General features: G+C 47.2%; 1 protein-coding gene across 3 annotated transcripts in view; it reads left to right on the top strand.

Annotated features, from left to right (window-relative positions):
- The window catches only part of Hlcs (holocarboxylase synthetase), a 203475-nt gene that overhangs the window by 90822 nt on the left and 106467 nt on the right, over positions 1-6186 (top strand). The gene's annotated exons all lie outside the window — the stretch shown is intronic.

The raw sequence follows: 6186 nt of genomic DNA, 5'->3' as shown, positions 1-6186 counted from the left end.
TCTCTGTGTAGCCCTGGCTGTCCTGGAACCCACTCTGTAGACCAGGCTGGCCTCCAACTCAGAAATCCTCCTGCCTCTGCCTCCCAAGTTCTGGGATTAAAAGCATGCATGTGCCACCACCGCCCGGCATCACCCAGCTTTATATTGCTGCTGTGGAGCCAAACTCAGGTACTTCTGTTTGTGTGTCAGAACCTTCACCAACTGAGCTGTTTCCCCATGAGACGTCTGTGGATCCAACTGAAGGTTGGTCATTTCTAACGTGGTGGACAGCTATGTGGTGGCAGTGTTTAAGTCTAAGAAAAGTAGCTGGAGACCTGTGTTGTGAATATGTTGAAGCCCCAAAGTCCATAGGATTCGAAGTCACTGGTGGATATAGTTACTTGTGAGTTCTCTCTCTGTTCTCACGAGCACCAGAAGAGGGCGTGAGATCCTGCTCCATATGGTTGTGAGCCACCATGTGGTTGCTGGGAGTGGCCGGTGTTCTTAACTGCTGAGCCATCCCTCCAGTGACTCCTTAGGAAACAGGATCTTTTTTTGTTGGTTTCTTACTATCTTTAAAGGCATCATTCTGTTACTGTAGATCTAGGGAGATTGGGAGATTTCTCACCTGACAAATGCATGGGTACTCATCGTGTCTTTGTTTTTGCTGCAAAGCCCAGGTGACTGCCTAGCTGCAGCAGGAGATGCTGGGAGCCTTCGTTTGGTCTCTGGGTGTGACACCGGGTTCATCTGGAAGTTATGATGACCCCTCACCTTCTGTCCCAACCCCATGACTCTTGGAGTTGGAGCAATAGGAAGTTAAGAATTGCTTACTGATTACTAGAGGCAGTCAAAGGGCATATGGCTTTCCCTTCCAAAAACAAAAAGTAAATACTTGATCAGTGGGCAATGCGTCCGCAGTCATTAGACTTGGCCACGCCGTCTGATTTCTTGGGTTGGACAGGTCATTTTCTCTGGCTTATCTTCCTGGCCATGAGTTTTACCCCACTCTGTTGTAAGCGAAGCGTCTTCTGGATGTGTCGGTATGTATTGCGGGCTCTGTGGGAGTCCAGAGACCTTTATTTTTCTTTCTGTGCTATTTCCACATTCAGTTAGCTCAGCTGTTGGGTAGAGTCCCAAGATACGGGATCCAGGCTGTGTCTGGCCCAGCGAACCTCCGAGTGTTCCATGGTCACGTCCTACAGCTGGGCCAGGGAGCCAGCTGCAGATGTGGTGCAGTCTAGGTGTGGATAGGCACAGGGCCGTCACCATCACTGGGCAAGCATCTCCAAGCGCTTGATGGGATATCTTGGGAGCCTGTGCGTTCTGTTTACTGGGAAGATGAGGGGCCAGCCTGCTTGTGAGGACAGCCTGAGGTCTCAGAGCCCTTGATCATGGGCTAACCAAATCATGAATCATTGTTATTTTTGGAATTGTCTTTTCTGTGAGTCATAGAATCTTTCTTGATTGACTTATGCCAAGTCTCTGTCAGATACTGAAGTGACTTACCCATGAAGCCGTTCTGGGTTGAGCCAGCTGAACACAAACTAACTCTGTATATGAGTGCTTGGAGGACTCACCAAGAGTCAGGTATTTTTTTTATCTGTGTAAAGAATAATTTTGACTTTCCTATTTATTGTTTAATTGCCACTGTTTAAATCCCCGAATTTTTCATGTTTGCTTACAGCACTATATGAAATAAGCCAGGCACTGTGTTCACACTATATGAAATAAGCCAGGCACTGTGTCCACAAGTTCCCACTCCCTTTGCTTCAGGACAGGTTACCAAGGGTGCAGTCTGGTGGCAGACTAGTTCATAAGATGTACTGCTACTCTTGGTCTGGAAGAGGGTACAGTAGAGGCCATGCAGATGCTTCCGGGGGGTCGCCCAGCATCTTCTGTGCAGTTACTGCTTACTGACTGTGTTATAAGGCTCGTCGTCCACGGGGAAAATCCTGGGACTATGACAGCATCTCCAGTGGCTCTGGGACCTTGGTGGCATCCCCTCCCTGAGCTGTCAACAGGGACGTTGAACATAAAAGCTCCCCTGGCACCTTCACCAGCTTCATCTAACCTGGAAGTGTTCCCATGTCAGAGCTGCCACCAAGCATGCTTGCTGTTTCTAAGTAACCGCCTGTGTATTCAGAGGGACAGAGGTTTTGTGGATCGTATTAAGGAGGGAGGAACGTTTGAGAGACAGTTGACTCTCCTAAGAGGGAAAGGAAAGAAGCCAGCACAGAGGCGATTGAGGCAGGAGGATTACCAGGAATTCAAGGCTAGCTTAGGCTGCATGTGTTCTAGGTCAACCTGGGCTACAGAGTGAAGCCCTGTTTCCAGAATTGTTATGAGTTTTTTGGGGGGGGGGGGATCACACTAATGAGAATGGCCATGGTCATTTTTGGAAAGAGTATTTTGATCTTCAAAGTTGGGGGCCAGCCCAGCTCCTCAGCCTTATGCTCGCTGGCCTCTCCCCCTTTTCTTGCCTTCTGAAACTGCTCGGGGGAACTCACTCCACCCCACACCCCCTCCCCTCAAGTCCAAGCTTGAGAGGACAGAAATTGGGCTGGAACTAATTTAATGGCTGAGTGACCTCACAGTGGAGAAACAGCCGGATCCTAATAGGGGGCTTTGTCTCCATTCCCACCCTGGCTGGTAGCATGCCAGTCAAGAGTCAGGCGGGAGACACAGGTGGAAGCCATTAGAGCTGTCAGAGCGTTTGAAAAATTGATTCTGGAGGCCGAGCGAATAGATTGAACTTGACAGTGTTGTCCTAAAGATTCTAAGGGAAAATCCTGTCGTTTAATTCGAAATCCCTTGATTATTCATTAGCTTTCCAGATGGCTTTTGTCGGCGTTTTACATATTAATGCGCGTGTTGTGTTATCTGCATACTCTTAGTGTGCACACAGGTAACAGGCGGGGAACAAACTTGTTGGCAAGTGTCCCAAATTAATGGGATATTAGTGTAATTGTGAAATAAAAGGGCTTTAGGAAGTTGATTGCTTTGGAATAATTAATGTAAGATTTAAAAAAAATGGGCCAATTTAGTACTTTAGAAGTGAAAGTGATTGCAGGGTTCGGCCTTATTTGAATGTTTACCTCTGAACTAAAGTTTAGGGTACACTTCCAGTGTTTGACTTCTGCGTTGGTCTGCCGGTCAGGACTGAAGGGTTATTTTGGGAAGTTCTCCAGGAATTTTATTTGGCCGATCCAGTTCGACACCTGAGTATGTTAACCCCTCACACGCCAGACTACTCAGGTTGAATTACTTCCTGAGGGCCTCTCACTGAGCCCAGAGCTTGTGGGATCAGCTAGGCTCACTGGTCCATGAGCTGCAGGGTCCACCTCCCCAGCGCTGTGTTTGAGGTCTCTCACAACGTGCTAGTGTAGTCAGTTTGTAGTGTGAAGCTGATGAGGACAGAGCTTTGATCCTCCTTGCTGGAGGCTGGAAGTGAGGGACCAGGGTGCCCCTGGGGTCAGGTCCTGGTGAGGACCCAACCTGCTGCCTTCATACAGACTGGGTGAGAACACTCTTTAAAGGCCCTTCTCTGTAAGGCACCGACCAACCGACCAACCGACCGCATCCTAAAGCTTCAGTGCTCTCATCCTCTCACAGGCCCTGCCTCCCCTCACCATTGCTGCCGGGATGAGCTTGGGCTCAGTCAATGCAGCAGACCCTGATTCTTAGGGGAGGCTCGGCCTCTGCAAGCTGCCCGGCCTCAGCAAGGTCTAGGACAGTCTTGTTAAAACTTTTCAGGTCACAGCAGGGTCTTGTGCATACTCTCAGTGGTGACGGTCCGGACCTCTTGGGGGAGTTGCCTCGAAGTTCTTGCCAAAGCTGTGTAGTTGTCATGGCGCCTCAATTCAGCACTGAGGCTCTCTCCATTTGCACCCGGGGTGGATCTTGTGGTGGGTCGTGTTCTGGGATGATGGGCCCAGCACGTCTTAGACCCGGTTGCTTCCACTTTTCCTACTCAGGGCCCCTGTCCACCAGGGGATTTCAATACAGCTCCAGGTATGTAAGTATGTCAAATAGGCATGCGAATTAAGCATTTACTAAAAATAAATCATAAAGCAAGTTATCTAAAAACAATTCTTTGGTATGTATATAATTTTACCGTTGATTTAATACAAGAGAAAATGTGCCCACTAATGAGAATCATGGACTTATTTGTTTTTACAAAAAAGACAGATTTTGGCTGAATATTTGATACTGTAGGACATATTTTTCACAGTTGATTGATACTTTGATTCTATAGTCATCAGTGCAGAGAACATTGTTTTATTTAAATACAAAAAGACAGAATATGCTCAGGGCCAGTTCAGAGATGGCTAGAAATTCTGTCCTAATTCCAGGCCAAAATTTATAGGAGAGTGTTTTCAAATGTAGCTCAACTCAAATAGAAAGTTTTAAACCAGACATTCTAACACAGTCAAAAGATAGACTAAGCTGAGGCCTGCCAAGATGCTCAGTGGGTGGAAGCTGTGGCTTCCAAGCCTGGGGTCCGAATTTGATCCCTGCAGCCCACATCCCGGGAGGAGAGAACTGGCTCCTTTGTGTTGTCTTCTAACTCCCATGTGCCCAGATGCTGCATAAACTTGTGTAATCAATAGGTAAATGTAATACCTTAAAAAATTCCAATTTAGCCGGGTGGTGGTGGCGCACCCCTTTAATCCCAGCACTTGGGAGGCAGAGGCAGGCAGATTTCTGAGTTCGAGGCAGCCTGGTCTACAGAGTGAGTTCCAGGACAACCAGGGCTACACAGAGAAACACTGTCTCGAAAAGACAAAAACAAAACAAAACAAACAAACAAAAAAATTCCAATTTGACACTTGCTGAGATATGAGGATGGCAAGCAAACATAAAAAGTCTTGGTTTTCATAATTAATCTACTGTGTTTCTACAAGAGTAGAAAGCCAAGCCGTGGCCTCTCTCTCAGGCAGCAGTTACCCGAGTTCTGTGCTGTGCTGGCGTGCATGCACATGGCGAAGAGGATCCATGGTTCAGAACTATGTCCACCATGACATTGTAGGGCGAACCAAGCTGAGTCCTGACAGAAACACCTTGGGCTCACTGAGTGTTTGATTCTGAGTTAATTTTGGTTCATTGTGTGTTCCAAAACCTTTTATTGTTGCCAAATTCTGTGTGACTTCAGCGTTTCCAGACACAATGTTTCTTTCCTGTGTTAGACTGGTAGCCCCTAGCAAATGGTTAACTTTACACTATTTCCTTTTGTGCATTGTGTACTCGGTAATCATTTGCTTGGCTTTATTTAAAGTTCAGCCACTAATATCTTATGAGCTCCAGCTGGACACAGGTACCAGTTAGTGGGGTAAGATCCTTAATTACCAGGCCTGTATAAACCTTATGTGGTCTCACACACCTGTAACCATAGTGCAGGTAGGTCAAGATCACAGTTACATGGTGAGTTTAAGGCTAGCCTAGGCTACGTGATACCCCGACTCATATGAAGGAAAGAAAGAAGTAAAAAGGAAGAAAAAAGAGAGACAAGCAATAAGGAGAACCTGAAGGACATGGTTAAAATCCCATTCTTGAAGTTCATGATCGTCTCAGAGAGAGCAGCTGTGGAGGTGACTGCCATTTACAAGTGACCTGAACCTCTCTAGTGGCTAGAAATGTTTTCCCCAGAGTCTATAGGGTACAGACGAGTTAGCCCATAGTAACAGGGCCATGACCTGACCTGGGCCAACCTGGATATGCTTACTAAACATCTGGCTATGTCCAGGCAAGTTAGCCAGGGATGTTTGGCTACTGGGCGCAGGGCCAGATCTCATGACTTTCCATTGTGAAAATGTCCTATTCATCGGTGCCCATTCGTGCCACCAGGAAGGGTAGCTGCGTGCACAGCCCTTGGCAGGGCTTGTGGTGTGAAGGCAGAAGGTCGGTCAGCAGTGGTTTAACCTATTTGTCTGTATCCAAGATGGTTACATTCCTCTCTTGGAGAGTACACACAGCCATTCATGTGGAAACGGAGAAAAAAGCAAGACTTGGAATATATGTACATTTGTTTCGAGTTTTTCTTTAATGCTTAACATGATTTCTGACCAGAATGAGATTTGATTGTGCTTCTGGTCCTACGTGGAAACATCACTGTCTATCAGGCCTCAGCTTACTGCCCGAGGAGGCTGTGAAGAGGTCTACAGGAGGAGGCTGTGAAGAGGTCTACAGGAGGAGGCTGTGAAGAGG

This window comes from Mastomys coucha, unplaced genomic scaffold (genome assembly GCF_008632895.1).
Source record: "Mastomys coucha isolate ucsf_1 unplaced genomic scaffold, UCSF_Mcou_1 pScaffold12, whole genome shotgun sequence".
NCBI classification, from domain to species: Eukaryota; Metazoa; Chordata; class Mammalia; order Rodentia; family Muridae; genus Mastomys; species Mastomys coucha.
The sequence above is the reverse complement of the archived record's forward strand: the minus strand, read 5'-3'. Positions and strand labels throughout refer to the sequence as shown.